This window comes from Micrasema longulum, unplaced genomic scaffold, assembly GCF_059751315.1.
Source record: "Micrasema longulum isolate JH-2025_06_02 unplaced genomic scaffold, ASM5975131v1 h1tg001860l, whole genome shotgun sequence".
Lineage (NCBI taxonomy): Eukaryota > Metazoa > Arthropoda > Insecta > Trichoptera > Brachycentridae > Micrasema > Micrasema longulum.
This window is the reverse complement of record NW_028279034.1, coordinates 225,232-244,708: the sequence shown is the minus strand read 5'-3', so window position 1 is coordinate 244,708 and position 19,477 is coordinate 225,232. Positions and strand designations below refer to the sequence as shown.

The following is a 19,477-nucleotide window of genomic DNA, read 5'->3' as shown; positions in this document are numbered from 1 at the left end:
TTAAATTTTGTATGTGGTTGTTTCTTCTTTACTTAAGTTCTATAATACAGAACGCAATTACATTTTTTTCTAATGTAGTATTTAGTGAACATGATAGAAATAAAAAAAAGGAATCAATTCATAAGTTACATAAGCCTTGACAAAGAAGCTTGTTTGCTTTGAAACCGGTCGGTGAGAAATAAAAATTAGTGGTTAAAAACAAAGTTGCTTTATTTATTTTATTTTATTACATTTTTTTCTGTTCATCAACTTGCTCAATTGAAGAAAATTTTATGTTAACACACAAAAATATTTATAATACTTGTTTTAAAGTATATTTTCATATCTAAGATGTTTGTTTACACTTATCTCTACCGGTTTCGAGACATACCAGTCTCTTCGTCGGGACGCTCATAACGCTAACATGCAAATCCTACTATACACCTTCAGCATAGTTATCGCACAAAAATATAAAACCAAGGTGCTGAGAGGACACATGTTATTAGAAGCTAACGCCAACATACTTATCAAAATATTTTTTTGTTTTTATTTTACATTTGTACAACTATATGTGTTTACTTATATTTTTGTAAATCTTTTAGTTCGGTCATATTACTTCAGTATGTCGGATATTACACGTTTATTGGCCTCTGTGTTAGTCACTGCACAGTGCCGTTCCGGAATATCTAAAATAACTAAACACTCCAGATGAAGCCAACAGACATTTTATGTTTAAATCAGCTACACCTAGAGCGATAGGAAAACTCTTAATTAACTCGAAAACCTGTAAGTACACTACCCGCCCACTTAATTGGGTGAACGCATATTTGCGGTCGCAAGCCTTTATAGCATGGAATTCTTTCCCAGCAAAATGTAAGAGTAATGTTTTCCTGTTTTCTAAAGTATTAAAATTTATTCGAGCATGTGATGGAAAAATAAATTGTTTTACCAAAATTTTTTACTTAAATTTTAAGTCATGTTAAATTTAGTGTGGCATGGAATCACTTTTATAAAGCGTCCTGGAGACAGTGTATCACTGAAATGGCGGTCTATTATTTTTTTATGCTTTTTTTTTATTCTCACCACAACACGCTAAAAGGACAGTGGTAAATTACATCACAGAACAACCGGGCTTAAGAAAAATTGCATTAGATGTTTTTTTCCGATTTGCGGGAATCGAATTCGGAACGTCTTAACTCAAACGTCTTAACCACTGCTCCACGGAATCCGCCGTAATAATGATTTCATTAGAAAATGATAATATTATTGTATTTTCATATGTGTTTTATGTAAATAAATCAATAAAAATTATATTCCGGCTTTATTTTTAATTTTAAAAACTATTCAGTCATTATTCTGTGGAAACAGTCATTTAATTAACGAAAGTATACATTCATAAATAATTATTTGAACATGTTAATCATACCATCAATATGTTAATAATGTAAATTAATGAATTTATCTTAATAATTCAGGCTATAGAAATATATAATAACTCACACAGCTTACGAATATTTAGCTTATATTAAATCACGCTCATATGTACGTTTCTGGTATTGTTGGATCGTTAATTAAAACAGATTATCTGAGAATATCACAATCATAATTGTTAATTATACTGCTGCCTAAATTAAAAAGGAATTGTTAATATCCAGTGCATTAAATGGTCAATAATATTTCTCTAAGGGCTTATTCTATTTCTAAAATTATTTAACTCTTTGTAGTTTTAACTATAATTAAACTTTATTAATACAAGATAGTTAAACAATCATTCTTTATTTTTTTTAACGTCTTCTTTGTCACTTTTTAAAAAATAGGTGAGATATCAGCTGTTTTTCAAAGTGATGTAAAGATTCTAGTCGATTGTTCTATTATAAATAATACGGAGTGATATACCTAAGAATTCAAAGCAGCTTTTAGCAAAAAGGGGAGGAATTCAATCGGGGCCTGCACCCTTTATGACATTTCATAATTTACATTTATTTTTAATTTTATTATTTTTATTTTTTATTTTTTTTCAAAAATATTTTCAAAATAGTCTTAAATTAAAGTCCTGCTGAGTTGCATACGTACAACTCGTCAGCAGTTTCTTATAAATTGCATCGATAATTCACACTTAACCTTAATATTCATAATAATTTTACTTGAAAAACATTACATTATTAAAAATTAAAAACTATCACTAATACATAAAACTTTTTTCTAATAACCATAATTTGAACAAACGTCTCACTCCTGTATTTAACGCAGTAGTTTTAATATTGTTTGGTAACATGTCAAATATTTTAGGTATACTGTATTGCAGTATCCTTTTGCTATTGATATTGAAATAGTAAAATTTCCTACATTATTGGCTCCTATTGGGTCATATTGGGAGACATTAAAAATCTGTTCATGTGTACCCTTTCCCTTACAAAAACCAGTTTGCTCCTGTGGGATTTGCGAATCGAGGAAGAATTTTAACCTCAAATGTAAAATATGCAGTAGAATTTTACTTGCATGCAAGTTAAGTGCAATCGTGCTATATTTGTCGCATTTGGCCGTGAAACTCTTTTTGTTTATTCATTCTATCTAGTTTTTTGGCTATGTACTGATTTTCTATATTAAATTACAAATTGCATGTACTGCCTGGTTAATTCAAATAGCTAAATTCAGCTGGTTTTCCATATGATCCGGCTGCTTTATTTAACTTGAGATAATTAATGGCATTTTCCACTTTACTTTGATGTAATTATTTTTCACTTAACTTAAATAAAATATTTTTATTTTATCATTAAGCAGTTTTTAGTGTGTTTCCGTGATGGGCTATTCAAAGTATGACTTTGCTTTGGTTAGTTACGTACTCGGAATTATTCATATGAGATCAATGGCTATTTCCGCTTGCAATTTTTCCAAATCATTGAATTGAAAAATAATTGTCAAATACTCTATTATAATAGTGTACAGTTCTTATTTGATTTGATTGGTGTTATTTTTTAAATGTACGGTAGTAAGAACGCCATTTAAAATGTTTTGTTTTTAAAAGGTCTATAATTTGAAATTCTCGTATTAGGACTAAAAAAAGGTTTCATGTATATTTTTTTTATTTAACCCTAACACTTAATTTACAACATGTAATACTTTTTGTGACATTCAAGTAGTAGGTTTTTTTTCTATTTGTTGATATTTTAATAAAATTAACGTTTTACTGATGTTTTCATAAAATTATTTTGCACTAAATTAAACAAGATTTTAATTATACCTCAAGAGCCTGAGTTTCTTACTTCTAAATGGGCAGGAATTAATTCCCTAGACCAGTTCCGGTTTACCAATAACTTAATGACGTTGATTGCTATTGGTAATTTAAAGCACTATCTAAATTGCAAATACACTCCATTTCTCTTACACACAATAAAGTATTTGTATGTATTTATCATTTATTGAAGCGTTGTTTAGTTTGTTAAATTAAAAACCTTCTCACATTTAACTGACAATAAATTTTATAAATATCAAAAACGATCAGGAACATATTTTTTACTTTTTTTCATATTTTAAAACATTATAGTGCTCTCATTTTTTTGCGTAACTCATTTTACAATTAGACCATTAATAACGAGTTTAGACTCTGTTTTTGTCATAATGTTTTATTTTATTTTTTCTCATCTCCTGTTTAATCCGTGCATTTTGCCTGTGTTAACTCCAAACAATTTCAATTTCATCATGACATAAGACGCCATTTGCAAATATGTGAGCATTTTTTTATTGGGTTATGACTGTTGCGCCGCCGCGTCGTGTACAATCAAAAGTAAAAACACATTAATTTATAAATATATATTTTTTTTAAATATGTATTATTTACAAATGTTCAATAGCAATCCAATATAATATAATTAAATAAAATACCTGGGATAGACTAAAACTTACACAGATAAGTACATTGGTTAAGCAAATAAGAAAATGTATATATATTTTTATAAGACTTAGAAATATCCTCATAATTGAACTTTACAGTCGTTATTACAGTTTAGTTATATTGGTCGGGGAGGATCCTACACAAATATTACGAACTCAGTAAAAATAGTGTAAAGATGAATAATTAAAGTTTTTTTTTAATCACCCACATACCCAACATAAGAATTTTTAGAAATATTTTTTGTACCATCGTTTGATAAAATCCATAAAAATATTCAATCCTAAAATTTTATAAATAGAAACAAAAAAAAACTTTGTATCAAACTTTTCACTCAAATACCATAGTTTTATTTAAAATATGGCAAAATTCAACACTTGACATTTTTAAAACAGTTACAAAATATCTATCCAGAATTAACTTCTTTAATAACTTGCCCAGTGATATAAAAATGACCAATGTCTTACCCGTAGACCCGTAACTTTTTTTCATGTAAAGTACCAACCCTTATGCTTTTGCTATAATTAGTGAGTATTGAACGTCAACGAGAAAATATGGAGTGAGGTGTTAAAGAAAACCGAATCGCTAAAATCGCGTTACACAAAGTTGGGAAGAAACCGGAAGACATTTTTAACACCCTAAAACGTTTAGGTATAAGTCGCCAGTTTGTGTATCGAACTATTAATTGGTTCAAAAATATTTAAAGTGCTTAAAACCGACAAAGATCTGGACATCCTCAAACTGTGCGGACTCCAGGAGCTATTAAGGCTGTCAGAAGCAGAATTCATATATATCCGCTCCGTTAACAAAAAACCTTGTCCGGGGAGATGAATATATTGACTCGAAGTATGTCTCGCATCATTAAATCTAACCTAAAGATAGGGACTTACCAAAGAAGCACTGGTTATTTGTTTACTCCACCTTTAAGGGATATTAGGAATACCAGATCAAAAAAACTTATTTCACGATATATTTAACATCGAAAAAAACTTCAACAAGCAAAATGTATGCTCATAGCTCTCGAAAAGCCGCTCAAGTCATTCCTTAAGTTCACAGAGGTCATCATCCAACAGCAGTGATGATTTGATGGGGTGTCTCCTACGAAGGAGTTTCTGAGCTTCATTTTTGTGTGCAGGGTGTGAAGACAAGTGCAAAATCGTATCAAGATGACATTCTCGAGAAGGTTGTTAAGCTTTTCAATGACACAATGCTCAGTTTGAGACATTGAATCTTCCGGCAAGATTCTGCTCCAGCTCATAAGGCAAAATCTACCCAGCAATGGCTGGAAAATCACATAATTCAAACTGAAGATTGGCCTTCTGGAAGCCCAGATTTAAATCCGCTGGACTACAAATTGAGGTCAGTGTTGGAAACCATGGTCTGGAGCAGACAACACCTAAATTTGGAGAGCTTGAAACGGTCTTTAAAAAAAACAGTGGCCATTTTTCCCATGTATATCGCGCGTGCTGCCATCAACGATTGGCCGTCACGTTTAAAGGCCTGTATGAAGGCAAAAGGAGGACATTTTAAGTAAAAAAAATAATTCCAATTAGTGGAACATGCATGTTAACCTAGTAATAACCTAACCTAACCTAACCTAACCTAACCTAGTAATAAAAAAAAACTTTTGTAAAATTAATTGCTTTTATATTATTATTAAAACAATTTGTAACAGTATTTATGGCAGGACTTTGTATGTATATATATAAAGATACTTTATTTATTTTTTACATACTTATTATAGAAATTTACAATGAACTATTTATACAACAAATTAATTAAGTAGTAAAATTAAACAAATATATTTTTTATTTTTTCCGGTGGTTCATCTGAACTGCTTAACTATGAATAGCTTCCCCGTCCTAAGGCAGTAAATTATGTATTTTATAATAGTATTAAAAACTAATTGCAGTTTTATTATTATGTGTGCTTTTTCAGTCTTAGATGTAAATACTAAATATACAATGAAAACACAAATAATACAAAAAATTATAATTTATATAAGTCCTAAGTCATTACTAGTAAAACAAGAAATTGGCCTACATCGGACAAAAATTTATTTGACTCCCTCCGACTAATACAGATAAAAAATGCAGTCAACACCTTCTTTAGCCCGGCAATACCACCACATTTCCATAAATTTGGGATAAGATTATTTATCCTCGGTCCTATATACTATTGCTGCCTTTGAGCCAAAAACATATTAACTCCTCTCTGTAGAATCAGATCCTTAATGGAGTGTCTAGTATTATAAACATGACAAACCATTGCGTATTTTTCCCTGTTGAGATGCGTGACTACTACTGACGTCAATATATACTGGCGACAAATATCCAGCACTTGAAATTCTTTAAAGAGCGAATCATTCAGGTATAGGTATGGTTTTTTTAATATAACTCTTATCACTGATTTTTGAGCTATAGCTGCTGAAGCCATAGTCGTTTTAGTGCAGCTTCCCCAGCCAATCAGACCATACGTCAGTATTAAATTTACTAATCCATTATATAATTGTTTTAGTTCTTTTATACTTAGTATATTTCTTAAAAATATGAAAAAATTAGTCAAACGTTTTATTTTATTAGAAATTTCTTCAGTTTGTAGGTTCCATCTAATGAATTTATCCATTTTTAAACCCAAATATTTTACACAAGTGACGTTTTTAAATATTGCACAATTAAAATTAATATTATTTATGCAATGATGTAATTTTAATTCATACTTGGAGTTTGGTTGTCTCACCGAAGATGGGCTGAAATAGATAAACTTTGTTCTTCTGCATTGAGAGTAAGCAAATTGTCGTTCATCGTAGTGTACTTCATTGGGCAACACCATAGTCTAACTCAGCAGCATCACTTAGTTCATCGCCAATTTTTACTTTTTGTAATCTATTGGATATATAACTTCTAAACCAATCAAGGATAGTTCCCTGAATGCCCATATTTTGTAATCTTTAACTGTAGATATTTTAATCCCACAGCAAGCAAAAGAGGTTTTCGTTTTTTGATGTGCTATTTGTTTCGTTTTCTTCATGAGCCTTAAAATGTATTTCTTTTGTGAAAAAAATGTAACTTGTTAAGCATCTTCAATAAAAACAAATAAAATAAATATCAATAGTTGTTTATTCATGATAAAGGTGAAAACAAATCAGTAAAATAAGAAACTCGAATTCAATCAACTAGTAATTATAAATGTAATAAATAAAAATATTTTTTCATTCGTAATCGTTGAATCATAAGTAATCCAAAAAATATATTTCTGATTTAATTTTAATTATGTTTTTTTTCTTCTATGTTTAACTATGTAGCAACCAGCACATTGTTCAAAATACCTATTAAAATAATCATTACTATTTCCCGGACCTTTATGATTGAAATTTGATGGTAAAAATCCGAATGTTTGAAAATATTTAAATAAAACACAATATCCGGAAACAGGGGAGCTTTTAAACTGAATTTACATGGATATTACGTAATATAAGTACTGTAAAATAGCAAAGCAATTCCATCAACCGAACGTGCCAAAGTTACTAACGGCTTCAGTAGTGTTTGATTTCATAGAACTAAGCTTTCAGTGGCTGTAGTTGTCTTAATGAAGGTCGATGATGGTTTACGATTAGTTTAAATCGTAATCCAAAACACCGATACACATAAAAATCATTTCCAAACTTACAAACCGCTTATTTCATACTGTGATTTAATATAATTGTTTTTATTTAAAGCATTAACAGATATATATTTTATATATTTGGATAATTTATATAGCGCTGTTTTTGTGAAAATCACCTCAAGGGCGCTGTACAATAAATAAATATCCCACCACGTCTTGCAGCTACAGAGCGCATGGACGGTTGGGATTCTTGTTCCTCATCTCCAATTATGATATACAGGAGCTAGATTACAGCACGTCTTTCAGCTACAGAGCGCATAGATAATAAGAAACCTAGCCCCTATTTATATTTTAATATTTGACAATAAAGTTAAGAGATTTAGTGATACTTGTTTTCAAATATTTCAACTTTTGAGAGTAAATGTTAATGTATTGGGCGTCAACATTAGTTGCCTTTTTTTTCCGAATTCGAAAATGAGCACCAAAAGTAAAATAAAATAGTATAGGTTTTATACATTATATAACAAAACATAAGCCCTGTAAATGCCTAGACTTCCATATCCCTGTTGTAATGTGTCTTCCCTGTTGTAATAATCTTAATGACTCGAAATGAAAAAATAGTGTTTTAAATTCACCCAAATCTTTAAAGACATCATCACCATTTCTGTATCCACACCCAGTAATGCATTGGGTACTACGTAAATTTAAGTTCTCAAATCGATGCGTATCTTGATCATTTTAGTTACTCGCACGCATAGTAATTAGACTCTCAGACGAAATACAGAAAAGTAAAATGAATAAAAATAAAGTTAAATATGTTTTAAAACTTTTTTTCTTAAATTCCAAGTTGAGTATATAACAAAAGAAAAGAAAAGACAACCAAACAGTTTAAAACATCGTTCACAAAAATGTTGTTTGTTTATTATTTTTTATGTGTTTCGGTATTAAAAAAGACTGTATTTTACTAATATATTATTATTTTTTAAATGTATGCGTACATTATATTTTGTTACTTAAATATTTAAAGAGATAAATTCCTGTAAAAAACTGCGTTTGCAGTTTGGCGGGAATTAAATAAAAATGCTTATGTAAAAAAAAACATAAGGTAGTGAAAAAGATTATAAAATAGTGAAATATTTCAGAGTAGAACCACCTTTACTACAAATACATCACGTTTACCCTGCCAGAAATTGAAGATAGGATGTTGAGTATTCCTAAACGATGAGGTAGGCATATCTCCACAGGATTTATTTTTTCAGGATTCTTACCTAAGAGTAGCCATCGCGTCAAGTCAAAAATACAAATAAAACTGTATTCTTCATCCCCCGGGCGCGGAAATACATACATTTAATAAAATGTTTAATTTGGGTTATTTAGATTTATGAATTTATCAATTTATGAAATGATGAAATATTTTGTACTTTTGAAGATTATTTTTAGGAAGATAAACACTTTGGGAAGATGGACTCATCAAAAGTCGGAGAAATCGGCACTCGTGCATGAGAAGACGTATGAATGAATAGCGAAGTATTTTTCCAAAGTCATATTATGTGACATAATATTACATAATATTTCGGTCTACTCGTACGGGGAAATCCATGATAGTTTGTTTTTTTTAACAATTTGGGTTCTGCAATATTATTACAAATTAAAACATTTCGTAATTGGAGCGATTTCTTCTACGTTACTGCGGACTTTAGATCGGAACCGATAAATGTATTTTTTCGTCATTCAGTGCTTTCATTAAATAGACCGTTAACCCTTAGGTCACAAAACTGTAAGGGTAGTATGAAAAAACGTTTCCATTAGAAAAGTCACCTTTTTTTAAGACGACTAAAATAGGGGTCCTATACACATTGCCTACGTAGTTGCTCTTTTAACTTGCTCTACAAAATAAATATCAAAATTGTTTTTTTATAAATAAGCGTGATTTAAGTAATTCTTATTATCTATGTATTCACGCCTATAATGCCGTTATATGTACATATTATTGTGAATAACAATTTATTTTGAATACCGAGAAAAATCAATTTAGTTAATACGTTTAACAAACAAAAATAAAATTATGAATTTAATTAACAAGACTAGTTTTTTTTATATAAAATAGCACACATTGTAAACATTACTTCATACACTTTCAGGAATGGTTGAGTTTCTATTTAAATTGTCAAGTTGAGTTCAAGAAAAATAGTTTGTTCATATTAATTGTTATTTTATCATTTTCCTATATTTTTTTTAAAATTTCAAGTACAAAAAAATAGTTCTTAGATTTTTATTATTTCTTTAACAGACTGGTCAAAAAAAGAGTTGGTCATAAATTTGAACTAAAAAACGAAAAAATATACATAAAATAACCTAATTAATTGAAAATAACAGCTGTTGTTCTTAATTGGGGGAAAAGGCTTGCAACTTTAAAAAAGTACATTATGTTATACTTTTAAAGGATGAGGAATGTGGAATCATATAAATAGTTTGAAAGGAGAGAGAAAGTGGAACCAAGGAAAGAAAAGGGATTCAAATATTTATTTAAAAAAAACATAAAAATACAGAGAGTTTAAGATTCAGAGGATGTATATATTAATGTAAAATGCGTTGCCTTTCCCCAAATCAAATACTTATATGAAGTTTTTACTTTCAAAAACTTGTAAATGAATAGTACGTGAATTTGAAATTTTGCTAATGATACGGGTCCTGGAGATGCCTACTCGAAAGCGCTCGTTGGTCAAACAAAACAAAACAATAATTGCTAATCAAGGAATTTCAGTGATATTTTTATAAAAACATTAAAACTATTACGTTACTGCAAAAACAACGGTGGTCCGCCTCATTTTGGTTTCATATGATTGCCACAAATTCAGTTATAATGTGTATGGATTTTTGTTACATGTTTATGGTTTCAATTAAGGGTGAAAGTACCAGGGAGTTTCATTAGAAAGGTTATTCAGTGTTACATTAAACACACGATCACAGGTCTCACGTCATACATATTAATACAAATCCCAAACCTACACTCGTTCATTTGCCCTCTTATAATTTCAAAGCTAAATTCGGAATGGTTACCGGCGCATTTTCAATGTTAATCACGTGACCTTTGTTAATAACGTAGATCACAAAATATTAAAATGTTAAATAGTGTATAAAATGATACCTAATGTGAAATATGAATCAATTGGCGGCCTCTGTCGTGTAATGACAAAGACGTTTGACTCATTGGAAGGCTCCTCGTTTGATTCCCAGAAAGAATTTTAAAAAAATATGGTTATTTTCTCAAGTTCAGACTTGACATTCAGATGTTTTGTGCTATGATTATCTACTGTAATTGAGCTTTCTGGTCTGTCGTCGTGTGAAAAAAAATATTTATGTGATCACTAAGCAATTCTGTGAGTAAACATAATGTTTGCAACGCCTAACAAAATGAAAATAAAGTCCGGGGAAAATAAATTATTATATTCCAAAGCATTTATTTCAACCTTAAATCTCTTGAACTACTTGGATGTAATTCAAATGGACTAATAGTGAAAAATTTATAATATGACAAACAATTTTTATGTTATTTTTCAGAAAATGACAGAATTTATCAATGTTTTCTCATGTCGATCTGCACTTGCATAATGAAGTGCATTGAATTTCCGTTAGCAACGTATTTTGATCGTTACATAAAAGATGAGATGATCAGTCTTACGTTTCAGGTGTATTGTAGTGTAGTGCCTCATTTTAAACCATTTTTTTTGGGCTATGCTATGAATCTTTCGGCAACTAAAATATATTTTTGGAAATAAAGAAGACCCTATATGTTAAAAAAGACAAGTATATGAATCGTGCAAACTGCCGGTGACAACATACGGACTAGAAACCATGTCTGTAACACAAAAAAGGAGCCAGAAATTAAAATGCACGCAACGATCCATGGAAAGACAGATGCTGGGTGTATGTCTAAGAGACTGAGTAAGAAATGAAGAAATAAGACGCTGAACTGGAGTCGTGGATATCATGGATCGTGCAGTGAGATTAAAATGGCAGTGGGCAAGACACTCGACGAGACAAAATGATGGCAGGTGGACACTCAGAATAATAAACTGGAGACCATGGGCAAACTAAAGAAGTGTTGGAAAGCCACAGAAAAGATGGGTCGACGACATTGCCTCTATTGCCAGTAAACGTGGATGATGAAAGCGGGTGATAGGAAAGAATGAAGACGTTTGGAAGAGGCTTTTAATCAGCAGTGGAAAGAACAAGGCTGAAGAAGAGGGAGATGCTATGAATCAAACCTTAGACATCAAGCAAGGTAGGTGAATTTTTGAAGATTTTCATTTAAAGGAATGGTTCGATAAACACCACATCTACTGTTATGATCGACGTGCAAAACATTCTCATCGGTGAATTCCCGTTTTGGTAAACGAAACCATAAAGTATGTAAGTCTTGCCGGTCGCATAGGAAAATCTTGATAATTTTGTATTTATATATTATGAATCTACGCAATCGCGTTCTCTATGGAATTTACTTTGTACAATCGGTACCTAGGTGTTTGATAAACGAGCGAGCTTTAAATCACACTTTTTTCTTGTTTAAAAACAAGTTGTTTTACGGTCTCACCTCTCGGAACTAACTTCAAGCTTCCTCACTTCACTTCACTCTGCAATCCAATTTATTTTCCACTATTTCTAACTTTGTGAACGTTATTACGGCCGGCCTGGGATTTGGATGGATTAGTTCCAAATCACGCCGCGTGCTCCCGATCACCGCTTTCTATCGGTAACATTCCATCCGTACTTGGTCCTTAATGAAACGTGCTTATAAGGATTTACGCGTCTGTCGATTATTCCACCTTAATAAATCTCTGAAGAGTACTTAGAAGACCTGAGGAATTAAAATCCATCTTGATTTCTCCTGTTGGAACTTTTGCTAATCCAACAAAATTACGAGTGTAATTTAAATAGTTTTTAAAAAAAAACCTACATGCCAATATTTTTTTTGTATATATTAAAACAAACATTTGCTTAGTGTTAATTACACTGTATCAAAAAAAAAAATATATTTATTCAAGATCCATAAAGCCAAAACTTTTGAAATGACTGTTTAACTAAGAATATTTTGGGTAGGTATATCCATATTTTTCCCTGACGGGATTGATATCAATGTTTTTTTTTTGTTTTAAACGTATTTAATATTGACTTTATTTTAAAATATTTTATCTTTATTTTAAGGAAAAAGAAATGTTTGCGTTTTTATGACCAACCCAAATGTTTCCATCTTGGTGGCCATTTTCAACGGGTTATAAATAACTCACTATTAGAAAATGGGAATCAGAATGGAAATTGAGGTATTGATATTATATTATTTTTATAAACTGAGTGGGGTTCGAATCTCAGACCTTTGATTTGCGAGTCTGCCAAATAACGAGGCCACAGTCTGGTTAAAATGCGTTTTTACTATTTTGAAAGAAGAAAAATATACGGGAAATATATTTATTCATAAACATATATACACAATCCTATTAGCCATATAATATATAATTAAAAAATATAATATATAGATATATTATATATTTAGCGATATTTTTGGATTAAAACAATATGAGCATGGGGGGTTCATGAATCATTAAAAGATTTTCAGGTTATTAGTACATATATATTTTTATTTTATTTATTTAGATAACAAATATAAGTATGCAATATTACAACGAAAAAGTTTTTTTTGTATTAGTTAAATACAAATATTACATTAACGTTTCCCATTACGTAAAAGAAAAAAACAATCCTTGTGTACATAATAGGGAGTGACGTCTAACAATAGTTTGTTTTTTATATTTTTTATTATTAATATTTGTTAAATAAAACATAAATTACAAGAAAATATATAAAAACTGTGTTTGAAATCAGTGTTACATAAAGAAGAATTATAAATGTAATTTTCCACTTCTTTCTTAAATATATTGTATTTTTGACATGCATTATTTTTTGTTATTTGTTTATTTCATTGAAGAAAAATATTCCTCAGTAAGCATAATGATGTTGTGCTGTATTTGTTTTTTATTTGGGACTAAAGATATTACCACCTGTTTTAGGTTGCGTACTTACGTTTTGTGACCCAAAAACAGTACTATTAAGTTTGTCTTTATGTATTTGACGCAAACAATTCTATATATAAAACAATTTATTTAAAATAATTGAACAGTGGGAAAAGTAGACGGTTTTCGAAAATAACTTTAAAATTAATTTTTGTACTTTTTTGACCATTAAAATAATTGGTTTAAATCACCACCCCATCCGATTATTCCGCAGTTTAATATGGATTGGGCTTATGCAAAGTATATTTATTTTTAATTTTCGACGTTTAATATATTCCTCACTCTAATAAATACATATTTAAGTTTTCTCATTCTATTGACAATATTATTTATTTACTCTTTCCATTTTATATTTTTATCAATTATAATGCCTAAACATTTTATGCTAATTTATACCATAATTTGTACCATAAATAAGTACATATTCAATACCAGGGAATCTATATAAAAATAGTGAATGACAAAATGAATACGGAGCGTCCTCTGGTTGAGAAAGTCTCCATCTAACATGGCTCAGCCTGTTCTAAGATGAAGTTTTTTTATATTTTAAAGTATAGGTAGTTTTATGCCTAGAATACGCTTCTCGTATTTGGTCTGCATTCTACAGGACTCATATTGACATTATCAAGTCTGTCCAACATCGTTTTTTAAGAAAAGTGGTATGGTTGCTCAGATTACCAAGGTTTAATTATTCCTATTTTGAAAAAGAGCAATTTCTTAATATGTCTTCATTGGAGAGACGTAGAACTAAGGTGGACCTTATATGCATTTTCAAATTACTGAATGCTATAAGTGATGTCCCATCTCTGTTGCAATCAATTTTTTTTCATGTTCCCAACCATGTCACCAGAAGTAAAAATCTACTATTTATTAAATTACCTAAGATAAACTTGATAAATGTGTAGATTAGTCAATTCATCACACGACTTGGAATTCTTTGGGATAAATCTTCCGTCTTTTTGTAGATCTCTTCGCGACTAAACAGTGTGGGATGATTTAAATTTATTTCAACAGAGAGGGAAAACATTGTTGAGAAGTAAATATGAATGTCTAGGCATTTACAGGGCTTATGACCTGTCATTGGCTGGTTTAAGTAACCACTTTACACACTGTGTAACATTCACAATTCTGCCCCTGTTTAAACATCCACATTTCCTCAACTCTTCCATCTGTTGACTTTTGTGAAGTAAAGGAGCTGAAACCTTTATTATGTGGGTGAGATTCATCCGATTGAACCAAATCACCTACTAGGCAACGCCTGCAAACAATTTTCTATTTTTTTTTTCTTTTTTTACCAGGTAGTTTAGAGAGTGTTTAGTCCTGAGAAGGGCGAAGTAGTAGACCATGATCAGAAAGATAAATTAAATTCTCAGCCAGATATTTTGGTGCACAACGGTTTTAAAGAACGTTACACGTCTATTAGATATTTTTGGAATATTACTACTATCTCAGATGATATTCATCTTCAAAATTCTATCTGTGGTTCACTTATCTTCCAATTAAACTGTCTTTATTAACTTAAAATATGACTAAAGGGCCGTTTACACATAGACAATACAATATTAGTTTGTCTCAGGACTCGACCATTATCCACATGTCAGCAATTTGTATGACAATAAATTGTCCCTAGACATAGCCACCAAGAAAGACGGGTAGGGCTATCTCCGCGGAACAATGATTACCTCCACCACAGCGCGCGGCCGCATTGTCCTCGTGCGAACACACACGGACAGGACCTCGTATCATTAGCAATTTGCTCGATATGAACATTGTCGCTCCCGCACATTTTATCTGCCGAAAATTGAGGCATTTTAAGAATTATTTAATTCTTAGACAATTCCAATACATCGTGGTATAAAATACATAGTATTTTTCGTGAACTCGCTCGTAATAAGCGTCGTCGGGTTTTCATTTTCGTAACGCTCACGTATGAACTGCGGTCGAATTTTCGTATTGTCCCAGCGTTCCGTCCCGCAAGGTCATATATTGTCATATCTATTGTGTTGCCTACATATTAACGGCCTTTAAATATTCATGTCGTTTATTTATTTTTATTTTACAGATTACATAACTTATTTACTAAAAACCGAAATCTTTTGAAAAGAACTGTAAAAAATGCGGATCGCCTTTTACGTTAACAAACGAAAAAGTAAAAAAGAGCTTTAAAGTAAGCCTAAAAGTAATTTTGGACGACTTGGCTTTGTGAAACTTTTAAATCTAATCGACTCCAGAATAAGAAAGGTCAGAAATTATGAGGAATTCCATTGGCTAAAAACATATTGATGTTTGTACCTCCTTTCATCCTTTCTGAAACTTTTGCCCATTTCAAACAAACCCCTCTCCTGTTCACTCTAGTGAATTAGCGTCGATTCTTATTTCAACAGAAAAGCGTAGAAGTTGTCCATTTTGGAACAATATTAGCTGAGAAAACTTAATTTTTTCGTGGTTACACTAAAATAACGTTAAAAAGTCTAGTATTCGAATCAAGCTTTCTTAACATTAGTATTTATAGTCGACGTGCATCATTAATATTTTTTAATACAATATTTTTATTTGCAAAAATATGAATGAATGACTTGTCGACACTTTAATCCACTCAATTTGATAGACCGATAAACGTTTTTATAGTTCTCGCAAAACCGTCAGACCGGTATAGTTAGAAGAAGTGGAATTTAAGTATGTAGGAAGCCTTCTCGATAACCTGAATAATAATTTGTTTATCCAATTTATTTTAACTAATTTAATTTTTTGCACCCCAATAGGCCAGGAGGCCCAATTACCGAGATGAATTGCAGCACAGTACACCTAGGCTTGGAAAAAAACATATTTGTTCTAACCTTGAATCGAACACGAAACCTTTCTTGTATGAGTCAAGCATCTAAACCACTACACCACGGAGGCCGCCAAAGTGGAAAAAATAAATAATGTATCAACATACCATTTTTTATATTTTAATATTTAGCATTACCTGCCTTCAAGAAATTTCATTAATTTGAATGTTTTATTCACCTAGAACAACCGTTGTTTTATTTCGCGTTTTTCCCTTTTTGGATAACTGTTTGGGACAGCCATTTTCATTGCGTTTATATTCCTGAAATTGGAAAGGGCTTATCGGAACTATCCGGATATTTTTCGTTGGAAAGTTTATGCACGAACAATCATTAGTAAAAATGCAGGATTTGTAGGAAATTATGAGAACAATGTGACAAACTTTATAAATTACGGACAAAATATTGTGAACGTTTTAAGTGGAATAATCGTGCCCTTTGTTAACTTAAGCTTGAAGCTGTTTTCTCTTTAAGCCGATAAGAAACTTTCTTCATAACTAAAGATTACAATGTAACCCGTTGTTTTTAAGTTTCTCTTCTAACTTTTAAAATAATAAGGCGATGTTTTGTGACAATGTTACCAAACAAAGCCGTTTTGTTTACTTTTCATTAAACGATATTAATAAACGTGAAATTTCCCTTTAATTTATATGAATTTATTTGCCATAACCTATCTAAAATGTTACTTGACAATAAGGTTGTTTCTATTCTAAGGCTAACGTTTCGATTTTAACAAAGAAACAAAACGATGCTGTAAATTGTGTATTTCAAATAACTGTGAATTGCTTTGTGATGTTATAAATTAAATGGATTATGGTTTCTCGTGTATTAAAATCCTTTATTTTGACAGTTAATGCTTTTCGCGAATCTCCTATATATTTCAGTGCGGGGTTGAGGATCAAAGAAATCTTTCTCTGTAATATAAATTGTACAACTAGTTCATAAATTCATATTTTTTTAATTTTTCTTCAATATTATACCTACCTTTATGACAATCCCTATATACATTTAAATATGCTTACTACTAATATTTTAATATGTTAATCGGTATTTAATTTCTCTTTATTGCTCCGCGTAAAGTTAGTAATGGGATTTTGAAATTGAATTATCTCTTTTTTGCATATGGACGTTAAGAAATTGTGTATTCTAAAGGCTTTTCAGTAAGTTTCTAAACGGCTTGCGATACAAACAGACACAAATAAATAAAATAAAACATCGAATTCTTTTAAACTCAAATTCAATTGCGAAATAGAAACCATTATGCCTTCTAAATGAGTTTCCGTACTTTTAATGGCGTTTTTTACCTTGTTAAGGCCTATATTGACTTTATTTGTTTTTTTTCCTGTTCAATTCAAGTGACAAAACATTGGAAGAAAAGCCAATACGAGAAATAAAATACCTTTCGTGAAGTGTTTGTATTAGAAAAGTATTTTCTTTTTTTCTCGTAGAGACTCCACAATATTAATCAGGTTTAAGATGAAAGGAAAACCTATGAGTGTGCTGTTTTAAGTTGGCCTTAAACTCAATAGGTAGGTTAATTCTTATTGGTAACCATTTAAAAATATCAATATATTAGATGTCTTGGATTCTAAATAGTAAGTGAAACAACAGTCCAGAGTCAGTTGTATTTTTTGTTGTTTACATATATGTTAATGAGGGAATTTAGAGTATTATTTTTTAAAAGCATACCTCACAATGTTAAACAGTAAAGAAAACTTGGGAAATGGAATTATGAAAATAATATGAAAACGATATTTTGAGTTTGTCCAAATTTTTGTAGACAAGGACTGGATTCAACTCCCTGGGGAGCTGTTAATATTAACATATTACAACAGAGATAAGGAACATTTAAGGTAAGGTAATATAAAAGTCAAGGCATCTACAGGGCTTATGACCTGTCATTGGCTGGTTTAAGTGGCCACTTTACACACTATGTAACATTTACGATTCTGCCCGTATTTGAACATCCCTTCAATCCTTTCATCTGTTGATGTTTGTGAAGTTATTGAACTAAAATTTTTATTGATGCGGGTGAGGTTCATGTAATTTAATTATTTATTTTGTAATTAGCTTACTATTAATGAATCAAATAAATAAATTATGAATGTGAAAGAAGCTAGCAATGTATGCCAGTGTAGTGCCTCAGAAGTACGTACCGACAACCGTCAGGCATAGCCTACGAACGTGACAGTTGCAACGTTGGCAACCCAGCGGATCAGTGACGTAGGTAAGACTATAAAAGTACCGATGCACTGATTGCTCGCCCTTCTCTCTACCTCTGCTGCCCGCCACTTACTACTAGTATCAACGATCGTTGTTTTCCAAAATGTTTGTAACCGCGTCGTAGAAAATATTATTGTTAAACGTCAGTATTCCATTCTTTCATTTTAATATTCAGTAATATATCTCTTAATATGGATAAAAAGACGAACGTCAACTGTTGACCACTACAAAGGGCCCCTTCACACGAGGATACACGTGTGTGGCGGTCCGTTATCTCTGCCTGTCTCTGAAATAATGTGATGGCAGTAGTTGTAATAGAAAAATAACTGAAATAAAGGTTTCATAAACACAACACTTCACTATAATAACTTTTTACATTAAAAACGACATTTTCTTAAATCATACTTGTAAACTGGGATTTTAAACCCTTTTCGGTGAGTTTTGATTTTCTTTTCTGATAATTTTTTTCTCTTCGTTTATAGATGGTTTAATTTTTTATATCTGGTTATATGATATTTTTATTTATTTATTTTATTTTATTTTCTTTTATTCAGGAAACATACAGTACAGTTACAAAGTTTAATATTTTACACTATTAGTCTTAATTCTAATGGACCAGTGAAGTTTCCATATTAAAAAGCAATTATATGTAGGGTTAATTATTAAAGTATAAAAAAGAGAATGAAAAATAAAACATAAATGAAAGTTGTTTAAAAATTAAAATTTAAGTGAAAAAAAAAATATTTTAAGGTTTGTAGTTTGTAGTGAGTATTTACAAATGGAAATAATATTAAAAATGAAGAAAATTTGTAAGAGTAATTAAAAATTAAGAATGGAAATAAAGAATGAAAAACATGCTCAGATGTAAAAATAAAATAAAATAG

At 30.6% G+C, this 19,477-nt stretch overlaps 1 protein-coding gene across 1 annotated transcript in view; it reads left to right on the top strand.

The window, feature by feature from the left end:
* The window catches only part of LOC148273713 (fat-like cadherin-related tumor suppressor homolog), a 130,540-nt gene that overhangs the window by 95,545 nt on the left and 15,518 nt on the right, over positions 1 to 19,477 (top strand). The gene's annotated exons all lie outside the window — the stretch shown is intronic.